This window comes from Pecten maximus, chromosome 16 (assembly GCF_902652985.1).
Source record: "Pecten maximus chromosome 16, xPecMax1.1, whole genome shotgun sequence".
NCBI classification, from domain to species: domain Eukaryota; kingdom Metazoa; phylum Mollusca; class Bivalvia; order Pectinida; family Pectinidae; genus Pecten; species Pecten maximus.
The window spans coordinates 5,307,171-5,320,008 of record NC_047030.1 but is presented as its reverse complement, the minus strand read 5'-3'; positions in this window follow the sequence as shown (position 1 = coordinate 5,320,008).

The window sequence follows — 12,838 nt, the reverse complement described above, 5'->3', positions numbered from 1 at the left end:
AGACAGGAATTTATTTGAAATAATATAATTATTCTATCTATTTTACTCTTTTTCGGGCCAATATGAAGTGAAAAAATGTCCTTGTTTTTATAACTCTGCTGTCTGTTGCGTGTGAGTATGCTGATTTGAATATTCTCAAATACACTTGTATACGGAATTTTAAACTAAGAATGTTTGTCGTAAATCAGGATAAACGATATAAAGCGGTCATCCAATAAAATGTGTAGTAACATAAATTGAATCATCTTTTAGTTCAGGTATGGTCTCATGAAACTTAGGACTAATCCAACATGACAAAATCAAGGAACATCTGATAGTTATCAGATGAAAAACAAAAATCGTAAATAAAGAAATAGCTATTTCATATGCAAATTGCTCGGGAAAACAAAAACCTGGAAAGACTTTAAATGGATTGGTTAAAATGAAACAGCAGCTGATTGGCTGATTCAGTTGTGTGAGACCTGATATCTACATGTATTACCTAAATAGCTTTGTATTGATGGAAACGTTGCGTGTTGTTGTTATTGGGTGGATTATATGATAAGAAAATGCTGACCAGAGCCTGATTAAAATATCGTTTTTTCATAAGACAGGGTACATTTGTACTTCTAGCAAACACTATTACTATTCTCTAGTTGTGAACAGTTTTTTTACAGAAACGAAAAAAATGACCTTTTTGTAATGACTTTTCTTGGCATATGAGCTTAAAAATAGTGTAAAACAGTTACTGTAAACGAATTCATCGATGAAACCAACCATGCGAACCTAGGTCAAAATAATGTATAAAGTTAAATAGTATTTCCTCATTGCAAACACGAAAATGAAGTCGTTATGTTCAATTTTATCTCTTTTCGAAACACCATTATATATTGGAGTTTGGTCCCAAACAGTCGTTAACTTTTCATGTTCTTCTGGCCAAATGTACCATAGCGGGGTTGACTGGAATATAATAGTATTGACTGGTATTGAAAAAAACAAATATTGTGTAGAGAAGAATTCGCGTTGAAGTCTTCAAGAGGTAGCAATATTGTTATTGTTAGAAGCAAAGGTTTCTAATATTTTGAGTCTATTCATGGGCGACGATGTAAAGGACGTGCTCATTTTTTGTGTCTCTAATGAGGATTGAAACCGAAACACTCGATAAAACTTAATTTCACGGAATAAGATAAAGAGAAATTATCCGTAGCCAAATGAATAAGACAAGGTTCAAGAACAAGGAGTATAGGGAACAACGCGATCATCAATCACATTAGAAAAATCCTTTATATTTTCTACCTGAAGTATATGTCGGCAGAGTTCACCATACATCATACGAAATCAATGAATTGTCGAAATATCTAAAAATGAATTTGAAATGAATGTTTCACCACTTGAAGCTTAAACAGGGACTTTGTGAACATACAGACTTTCATCTAATAGAGGTTGTTTTTTGGTTTGTTTTTTTTTATCCACAAAATAATAAAATAGCATAATAACACGAATTGGCATTCCTTGAAAATTGGTGTTCTTTCCATGTCAACACCATTCAAATATAAGTAGAAGTTCATAATAATTTCAGATGGAACTGAATTTTGTGATAAATCAGAAATCAAAAATGCTAAATGTGGAAGAAACATTAAATGCAGTAATCCTTTATGTTGACCAATACCAACATTAAAAACATTAAGACTTACAATTACAACGATCGGAATAAAAACAGGAGGAGGGAAAGCATCATAAACCACAACAATGCAAACTACTACTCCATCGACTACTACTACTACTACCCCTACTCCTACAAGTATAGATTTCTATGTTACTAAACACTAAATCAATAGTAATGTTCAATGATAATATACAAATGCAGATTGCACCTATATTAAGTTACTTTGCTATTAGGTTAATTACACGACTGTAGTGGTAACATATTTTGGGGAAATACATTGTTTTAAGGGTCGGTAAATGTTAGACATTTTTTTTTATATTTTACATCAATATATACTATTAACATTTATACATGTATAATGTTTATATTACAACAGTCTGTCACACAATAAATCATTATAACCATACACAAAACTGTGAACCAACAGGCAATTTATCTTTGGTTTAATTTGAATGTAAAATAATCATTTTTAAACATATATGATTTCTTTATATTGATTATAATATAACCAACCGTTTATTTTAGATATCATTTGTAATAAGATATTGTTGAGGATATTTTTTTCTTTCATTTCCGTTCGTATTATGGAATGACCATGTTGAAAACCAGGGATATTTAAAGTTTAAATCGAAATGTATTTTCTGCGTTTGGAACGTACTTCTTGCACCTAATATCTCCATTATGTGATTCATAATATAAGTGGCGATATCATACTGGATCGTACCTTTTGGTTGACATTTAGCTTCACCGTTGGTTGTAAGGGCTTTGTTTGTATTGCTCAATGTCCTATAAATAGCTATGATCATTTAGGGGTGGCTTCCCTTGGGTGCAAGATAGCTGCTTGTCTTGGGTGTCTGCTTGTATACTCGGAGATTTCATGTCTATATCTTTATTATAATCCATAACTTATACTTATAAAGGGAGAACCCGTTAATCAGAAGTAGAGACAATCATGTTCATAGTCTATGGTATGTCTCGGTCAAAGATCAGCTTTCCTCAAATTGGTGAACGCTCAACTAACGTCACAAGTAAAGCATTGTCCTGGGCGACATTAATAAGAAAACGTTGTTCAGAACTTGTTCAGAGAAAAGATAATGTCGAAAATTTAGTCATACAATTGGGGCAGCAGGTGCAGTTCTAATGCCTACCGAGTAGATGTGATTCGTACTGTCGACATTTAACTAAGGCTCAGAATTATGATCACTTTCCAAATATGATCAGGTATTCCGATCAAATATAAGCTAGCAAGATGATAAGGCTTTGGTCGCCAGCTCTCAACATGATGTGACCTAGTAATGTATTTCCCCAGTGTATTTCATGATATGAACGTCCGTCGGGTGCTCTATTTTTAAACACAATTCCCTAAAACCTCTTAGTATGAAATAAGCTAATACCAACTGAAATATTACGGCACAAAGATATAAACCCTAATATGACTTTTTGCAATAATAAGTATAAAATCAGGCAACTATCAGTTGGACCTTCATTTGTACAGTTTCGATTACTTGTTATTCCCATTTGATCCCCTTTATTTTCGATAGTAATGACGGCAATGTAGAGCTTTTGTTACAGGTCCGGGTGGATTAACTTCATATGCCGTGTTTTAAAACATATCTCTAGAGAGATTGTTCAATAGATCGCTTTCCATACCTACAGAGTAATGTTTAAGGCAGTTTTTTTTTATATAAATAGCTTCCCATAGAGTAATGCTCCTTTAAACGTTACTCTGTAGGTAGGGAAAGCGATTTATCGAATAATCTCTCCACATATTTTTTTTTTTTTTTTTTCAAAAATTGAATGCAATAATGCATTTTTATATATTTTCATTAAAGTGAGACTAGTCATCTTTAAGACATGACATAGCGTCTGCATCAAACACCGACAAATATCTTGGACCGTGAAATTTAGCTTCAGACTACGGAGCATGTTGTCATAGTGCACATGAATAAAGCATGCATTTTCTAATACTCTGATTGGATGTGTTATTAGAAAACTAATGAAGCATTGATGTATCCTAGGATCTTGAGGAGTTTCATTCACCAACTAATACTAACATGACTAACTAAATTAATACACATAACTTGGGAAGGTTGACATGTGTTCGTCCTCGTTCAATTCATTATTTAAGTGAATAAATCACTGATCTTAATGTAACAACATTATGTATGTTAGGAAGTCGTTGTATTTACCATCATGACTATCATCGTAACAGTGTTTAACATGTATTAGTATCGTAATTGCTGATGATCTAAATTCTGCCGTACAATCTGTCAGTAGTATCTTCTTTTCATCGTAGCAAATACCTATTATGAGATTCCATAATGTAAGTATTGCTTTACATTAGTTCACAAGGTATGCAGTTTTCTGAAAGACGGTAAGATTGTGTCGCCATTCTACCTCAACATGTACTGCATAAATGATACCAACTATTGAAAATACAACTACAGTGAATCAAATAGGTGTTCGTTTTTAGACCAATCAATGGTTGTTGAATTTAAAAGACTGAGATAATAAAGCTATTCTTCAGCAACGACATCATTTTAATCGTTCTAAAATACAAAGCAGGCAAAAAACATGATTTGGACAAAAACGCAAGGGATAACACATGAACAAAATAAAAGTATTTGTGAAAAAGGCATTGAAAATGAATCAAAAACAAAACAAAATGTCTTTTTTTCAAAATGTGTACGTATGTGTATCTCCAGTTCTCTCAAAAATTATACTATGTAATTTCATCTCTTGCATCCATGTATTGCAAAATTTCAAATCATACATTTCAAACCATAGTAATTTTTGTCGTAGTTATGATACCGAATCTGCATTTTCATTAGTTTAAGTGAAATAATGTATAAATATCATTTGATTTTCTATTTTCAATTTTGGCTTCTCTGGCATTTCTTTAAGGTCCATATGGCTATGGATATATGGATGATATTGGCATAATAAAATGAAATATCTTCATTTATCCCTATACATATATATCACTTATCAGCTGGAAATGAATATAAAGTGTGTAAGCCACGCAGGTATAGACCAACGTGATACGGTGTGGGGTAAAGGAAAACAACATGTGAAGGAGAACGATGTCCCTAATTTTCAATAATGATTCATATATATAATGTGTTTAACTGTTTAATTCGTACTATAGAATTCTATCCTTTTTCTAGACACATTTGGAATGTTGACGTGAGTGCTTCGCAATATTGCTTAACCTCAAGTCATTGTTTAGATGTTTTGCAAAAACAAATCAATCTGTTCCTTAGGTAATGGATCAACAATCGTATCACGTTTGCTTTATAAACCCGGCCAGACAGTATTTGTAACTATAAACGCACAGGAAGCAGAACACTAACCATGGTATGTAAAGATTATTTTTTATTACACCTAATAATATGCCACCCATCATACGCAGTCTTTGTAATTTAGCAGTTTTAAGAAGAAGCAGATTCTGTAATATTATCATTTTCTCCTTATTTGCGCATCTTCCGGAATTACGTTTTGTGTAACACTAATTTATAATAAAACAAGCAAGTTTCTTAAATCCCTAAAGATGACGTTTGAAATAGGAGACACCAAATTGTCCGCAATTCTGTCTTACACAGTAACATGTGAATCTGACGACGTCAACAGTACACCTACCTCCCATGATGGTGATCGCAACATCATGTAACTATCACAAGTGAAACAAAATCGTATCTTCTTGAATTCAACACCTTCCAATTCCACAAAATCTGTGTTTTATTGCTTCACAATCAGCCGTTGAACTTCTGATACCAACATTCACACCAATAATTACAGAATATTTTCACTGATACCATATTTTATTGTCTGTTTTAATGAATATTGTAAATTTATTTTAGACCTATGATTATTTTGTTAAATAATATTGATATTGGTACAAGTATAAACTGTTTTATCTAATTTATTTATTTAATTTTATTTTTTTTTTTTATTTGTTTTCTATTAATTTCATTTCTTATTGGTACCTCTTTAACTGAGTATATGTATTCGTCGACTGTGTGTATTTGCTTACAATTAGAACTTTATCACCGATGGAATATGTAATTATTGAAAATAGCGGGAGAAAATGATAATTCCATACTAGGTAGTGTGACAAAGAAAACTCATCCCTTAGGGGAATTCATGAATAGTCAACCCAAGACAAGCCTTTGGTTAGACATTCATAAATTCCCCCAGAGGTTAAACCTCTTTGTCACATTAAGATTTAATTAATCTTTTTGGGTATTGTATTAATACTACTTGATCAAGCGCGTAATTCATCGCCGATAACAACAACCAAATATAGAGGTAAGGAATAGAATTTCTTCGGGATAAGATTAATTAGATACCTGAATTAGATTATTGAAAAGAGAAGCACAACATTTAGAAGGAGGGCAGTAACTCAAAGTACGTAGCTTTTGGTGCTATATCAAATTATAAGACAGCTTATTCTTCTTTCAAGTCAATCATATATAGTTACTTTTTCTCAGTGATCTAGCATCTTTTATCTAAATATAATTTGGTATTAGCTCCTCTTGCTATGTTCAAATGTTTATGATAATTATGATAATTAGAACAAAAACATTTCTCTAGAATCAAGCGCAAGGCAAGCAATGCATTATATATTCATTAATTTATTAATTATAAGTTATTCACACGCTTTATGCATTACATGACACCAGCTTTTTAACGAATATCTTATCGATTGCGTAATATAAATTATGTTTATTCTTTAGGCTAACCTGTATTTGGTATGTTTCACTTTGGTTATGATTTTGGCAGTCGTCAAAATCGGTGAGTAGGTGTTTTTTTGTTGGCTGACTTTTAATTCTTAAATATTAGTATCCTTACGATAATGCAAATTAAGTCAATTAAGGTATTACTGAAAGTCGCATGATCAACAGCTGATATTAATATAAAGTAATAAAAAATGGTTAATTTCCTTTTTAATTGATCAGGATAGTCGTTACACATTACACATGCATATTTTATGGTATATATATCAAAACATGCATTATTTTTAGAGGAAACAGCAGCAGGACTTAACTACACGTCATCACCAACACCCACGACATCGGGTAAGCAATATTGAATTTTGATCTTGATTATTCACATCAAAATACCCGGTAGTCTTAGAATAATACTCAAATGTATACTCCTCGTGCGAGCAGTATTATGATCCTATATTGTTATATTATTGTTTTTATGATCGTTAAATTACAGCATCAATAAAGATGAAACGACAGCTCTTATCACGAATATTCATCAAACGTTTTCAAATTTTACAAAGCAATTAGATATAATAAAAAAAACTTTGTCATAACACCGCAACCATCTAATGATTCTAAATTTGATATTTCTTTTATGTTAAATTATCTTTGGAGAAGCCACCCAAGGAATATTTTACAGGACGATCTTTGTCAAAAGGTATCATATTCTGTCAAAATAACAAATTTACCCACAGTCGATAAAAACTATATATATACATTGTGTATATCAATTTGACAGTCATTGTGTTTGTGTGCTCTATTTATAAAACACTTTTTTAAAATAACTTCGCTGCAACATTCGCCTTGGAGTAAAATCTCACAGTAGATTTCTAGACAAAATACATGTATACATGAAGATTTTATTACCAATCCTTTTCTGAATTTTGTATGTACATGTATGCTATTATTGTTTATAGTGATGTTAAATTATTTATTCATTCAATGCATCATGTATTTCAACAAATGTTTCGGAAACTGATATCGTGTGCTATGTAATTCACGTTTGACATGTGTGTTTCCACGAAAATCTCTTATCAACTTACGGACACGATACAAGTGTTCACAAATATGGATTTTTAACAGTTTTGTGTTAAGGATAAAACTTCTTAACAAAGGTAAGAGTAATAACACGAAAGTGTTTTTTTTTTAATTTCATTTTTATTTGTTTTGTTGTTCAATAGTAGGTACGTTGAATATCTTACTTACGTGCGTAGTCTATTTAACCATGTCAAATTTTATTCCGTGCGACTCAAATCGAAGTTTAATCGATCTTCAATGAGGACATCTCTCTCACCAAATCATGTCAATCTTGACCCCAAGTAAACCCAAAGAACGTATCCATGTTGATCTTTTGAATAACAGACAACAACAAAATGAGTCAGAGTAGTAAAAATAGTTTGTGGTCAAATACCAGATGTTAGCCAATCAGAAATGATTGAGGTAACAATTGACAAATCGAATACTTTGAAAGTAGTATCAGGCTGCATTGTGTAAGCAGAAACAATTACACACGGTACCGAATTTAATCACGTGCTAAATCAGTTGTGAAGCAAGCGTAGTTATGGATTAAAAGTATAATTATTGTTTGATGACGCTATCATCCATTTAGGTACTGACTTAATAACATGTAAAATAAACTCAATCAGTCGATTTGCAGGTGGTTTTCTTTTGTTTATCTTGCGGGTGAATTCCCCACCACACATATTCATACTCGCAATTCAAGGAGAAAGCCTTTAGAATTAAGAAAACTATCATTATACTATTATATGTTGTTCATAGCAATGCTACATCAATTATATCATCCGGCTTTCCTGAATCATCATTTGAACATTACATGGAGTAAGAAAAAGATCAATAACATTATTTTGTTTAATTATCAAAAGTTATCATAAAAATTATGTTTAAATGCTATATCCTGACGTGGTACATTTAACAGGGACATCATTGTAATATTATGTCCCTCTCCTTGTCAAAATAAGTGATCTAGGGATGAAACCATGTTAATTTCAGGTCATAAGAACATGTCAAGGCCCGTGCTTTTCGCATACATGTTCAATGCATTGAAAATCCTTGACAACAAGGAATCGAGAATTTAAGAGACAAAAACTGGATGACCATCTCAATTAGGCTTGAAATGAGAAAAAGAAATAGGAAACGCTAAAACTTCCAGTAACCCAAGGCATAGGCATGAATATAGGCGGGCTAGAAATCATGTTATCGATCTTATTCGGTTTTTGGATTATATGTGAAGTATTCTTTAAAAATAGCGGTTGTTATTTTTTCAAAAAGAAAGGTGGCTGCCATTCCCTGGCCTCTGATTGGTCCTAATTAAAATATTGTCCGATTTTGATGATATTTGGTATATAAGTGTAGTAATCCTGCCCACAACGCATTTCACCAGACACGGTAGAATAAGCTAGTGGTCTTCACCCACCAACGTTAATTGATCTGGCAGATATTCTCTACTGAAAATGTTCGTCAAGTCAAGTAGACTATTATTGAAAGTCATATGATCAAAAGCTAATATCATCCGAAAGGTATAAATGACAATTTTAATAAATTCATAGTGCGCGTAAAAATAAGTGGAATCTGATATTAACTTATTACAAGTACAGGCGAGTTTATCTGATCACCTGGCATGCGGACAAACGTTACGATTCCCAAAAACAAATAGCCACTAATTAATCTGGACAGAGTAAGTAATACTTTAAAATATATACAACGGACCATTGGACAATTGCGTCATGGTAGCTGTTCCACATTTCACACGCATTTTTCGGAATTTAGATATGATATTTAAAAAACTCTGCATTGTTTTGTAGTGGAAACAGAGGCAGACATTGCAAGCATGTCATCAGCAAACGTCAAGACATCGGATATGCAATATAGAATTTTAATACTGATTTAAAATGATACGTATACTTACTTGTTGGTGCTGTATTATGATCGTATTTTGGTATGTAGCGTCAATAACGATAAAGGGACAGATACATATGCATCAAGCGCTTTTCAATTCTTTTTTACGGAAAAATGAAATAAACAAAAAGCAATTTCTGCTTATTATTTGTCAACTATCTTATGCTATTGAATTTTTCATTTGTAAATTTTTCTTTCATTCTGCCATTAAATGGATATTTTACAAGACTATCCTTGTCAAAAGTATTGCAATGATTATGCATTCTGAAAAGATATAATGTGAAACCACATATCCCGACATCACTGTTCTTACAAACGTATATGTTTAAAAAAATGACTTCGAAAGCATTAAATGAATATCCAGTCTATAAGAGCCAGCATTTTATCTAAATATTGTTTATAGAATAATGAGCTGACCACAGCTATGTTAGTTATGATATAATTAATCATAATAATTTACAGAATTTCCGTCAAACTAGATACTAAAAGAAGTTAATGTTATGTTTTATGGCGAAATCCTCTATTTACATCCGTAATAACATTTAACATAGACTTACCTCAGTCGATTTACATATATATTCATTTGATTGGTGTTGCGGGTGAATTCCCAAACACATAAATGAATGCTTGCAATGCGAGAAGTAAAACAATGAGGAAATGATTATTATGACCTCATAATTTGAATAATGCTGCTTTACTAACGATGCTTCGGTAATTATTATCTGCGCCTTCCCTGAATTATCATTCAATCGTGAAATCGAGTAAGAAAACTATTAAGATTATTGTGTTTCAAAATCGTAAGTTATAATGATGACATTGATAAAACATTACTGCTCTATCTTGACAAGGATCAATAACATCACTGGTTTTTTTATATGTATGATATGTATTTTCTTTTCTTTTCTTTCCTTTTGTATTAGGTCACGCTAGAAATACCACACACAGCTCAGGTAAGACATATATAGCATGCTCCTGTAACGAAATGGTTTCGCAATACTCGTATGTTATTTACAGATGAATTATTTCAGATATATGAAGTCTAATTAAGGATTGCTTTAATTAGGTCAGAACATATTTCTTTACCCGATAGTTTAGGGATGGATAACCCCCTCCCTTACGAATTAAATATCCCATTACTTTCAATTTAATATCCAAAGTTTTGTAAAACACGTTTTGACGATAGAACAACAACTTTTAAATAAAAATCAAAAGAACAAGTGTAAAATACAACTCTAAAAATAGAAATGCATGTTGATAACGGTAATGTTGATTGTAACGGTATGGTGCGGTGCACTTTCTTGTGATTAACGCGTATTAAATAGTGTAATATAAAGAACTCAAACATTCTGGCGGTATATATTATTCAATTGAAGAACATTTTTAAAGGATATCTTTTTGACTAGTTTTACTACAAGAACTTCTACTTTCCATGCAGGTATTGGCGTCAACGAATTATCTCCCCTTATACTGATCTGTGGAGTCCTAGCCACGCTGTTCTTATGTCCCTGGTAGGTGTATTGTAAACAGCATTTGTCATCCTGACGCCAAGGGCATCGCCTATTGGACACAATGACGGATGGCTATATCTTACATTGGGATGTGATGGAGACAAAAGAAAATTGAGACTACTTCCTACGTCTTCGTGCATATGACATTTTTATGATTCATGTAGCATCCGAACTAACTACAGTTATTTATTTTTTTAGATTGAATATAGAAACGTCTTCAATAGCTTTATTTAATCTATGCATCTTACTATTTTCCAAATCAACTAACTTTCTTTTAAATTGAGTTGCTCCGGTTATTAAAAACAAGTTGTATACAAAATAATAAAACAAAATTGATGCATTCAGTAAAAATGTCCTGTGTACACTTCTGTGATCTTAACTTTTTCTTAGTTCTGTAAATATAGCATTCATTAGGATTATTGAAATATTCAATGATACCATTGCACTACAAATGTATTAATCAGTTTCGTTGAAATATGGTTCATAATCGTTTTGCAAACTTTCAAATCATGCATAGATTTATAATAATTTTGAGACCTTGTACTGTGATATCAATATATTGATTTTTGTTTACAACTTATAATAAATATATTTAGAATTCTTCATAAATGTCTTCTTTTCAATGATTGATTAGTTCATGATTGTTTGCAATGCAACCTAAGATTAAGATTAAGATTGAACGTATTTGAGCAAAATGTAAACATCAACTGTTTTCCTACCGATCGATTCGTTTGATCAAGGTTTCTTACCGGATGTTATCATTCTCAGAACAGAATTATAAAATTCCATTTCAACGAATTCTACCGTATACATACATTTAAAACAAAGGAATTAGAAAACAGAGAAGCCTATATAAGTATTTCAAACACTTTTCCAGAATTATGAGATTTTTACCAGCAATTGAAAACTCTACTAAAACAATTTTGGTGTCCAGGTTTTGGTATCTTCATTATGATACTGCAGGAATCAGGTCATTTTATATATAACTGTACTGATATATTCATATTTTGTTTGTTAATAGCACTCCGATTTGTTCAAACTACTTAAAATCGGGTACTTTGATATACATGTACTAGTAAAATTTGTACATGTGATACAGGTGATGTTCTTGGTAAATAATGTTGCTTTAACGCCTATAGACATTAGCATCTGTTGTCTTCCCACTACATTGGATTTGTTCTTTGATACCAATTACTCGGAAATAGCATATATTATATATTTGAACAGGACGTCGGGAAACCCTTGAAAATGATTTGAGGGAAACAAAACAAATCACCAATAAAACTCTTCGATGCATTTTACTAACCAGGTAACACAATGTTATATAATGGATATGACTTTATTTTCTAAGTTCAAATTATAACATATTGTAATTACTATACTAGGCCTACCAAATAAGGATTGATTTAATATATGTCCATTTCATGGAGATAGAACACACAAAAATATACCAAGAGATTTATGATGGAAATAAGCTCCGGGTTTTCTGTTTAAGCTCCATATTATAAAAAACATGTATTTAAGTTAATCTTTGTAATTCAATTTATTATACAATATTCCTCTGGAAATCCACTTTTATTGACGAACCCTTTTCTGTTATTAAAAATATTACGCTGCTGTGTCAGCCAGTCAAAAGAGACATTATAAAAGGCGACTTTTAAAGCTAATGAAAATGTTTGTTACAAGCTAGATAACTCTAGCTACGTATATCACCCTAAATCTGCTTGTGTATTTCTTCGACGTATCCTTCTTGAGTATATATCATGTTTAAACATGCATGAATAATGCCGTTAGATATTCATTTCACGCATTCAAAGATTGAGTTTGATAAGCATAATAACCGTGAGTTTCTACTCCCTGGTACATCTTCATCCAAATGTATAACTAACATTTAAATTAACCAGACTGAATTGTGACTGGTTTCATTTAGCTAAGGAGCTGGTAGCACCCAAACATAAATTAAACCATGAAGATAATTTCATAGCATAGAAACCTATGTT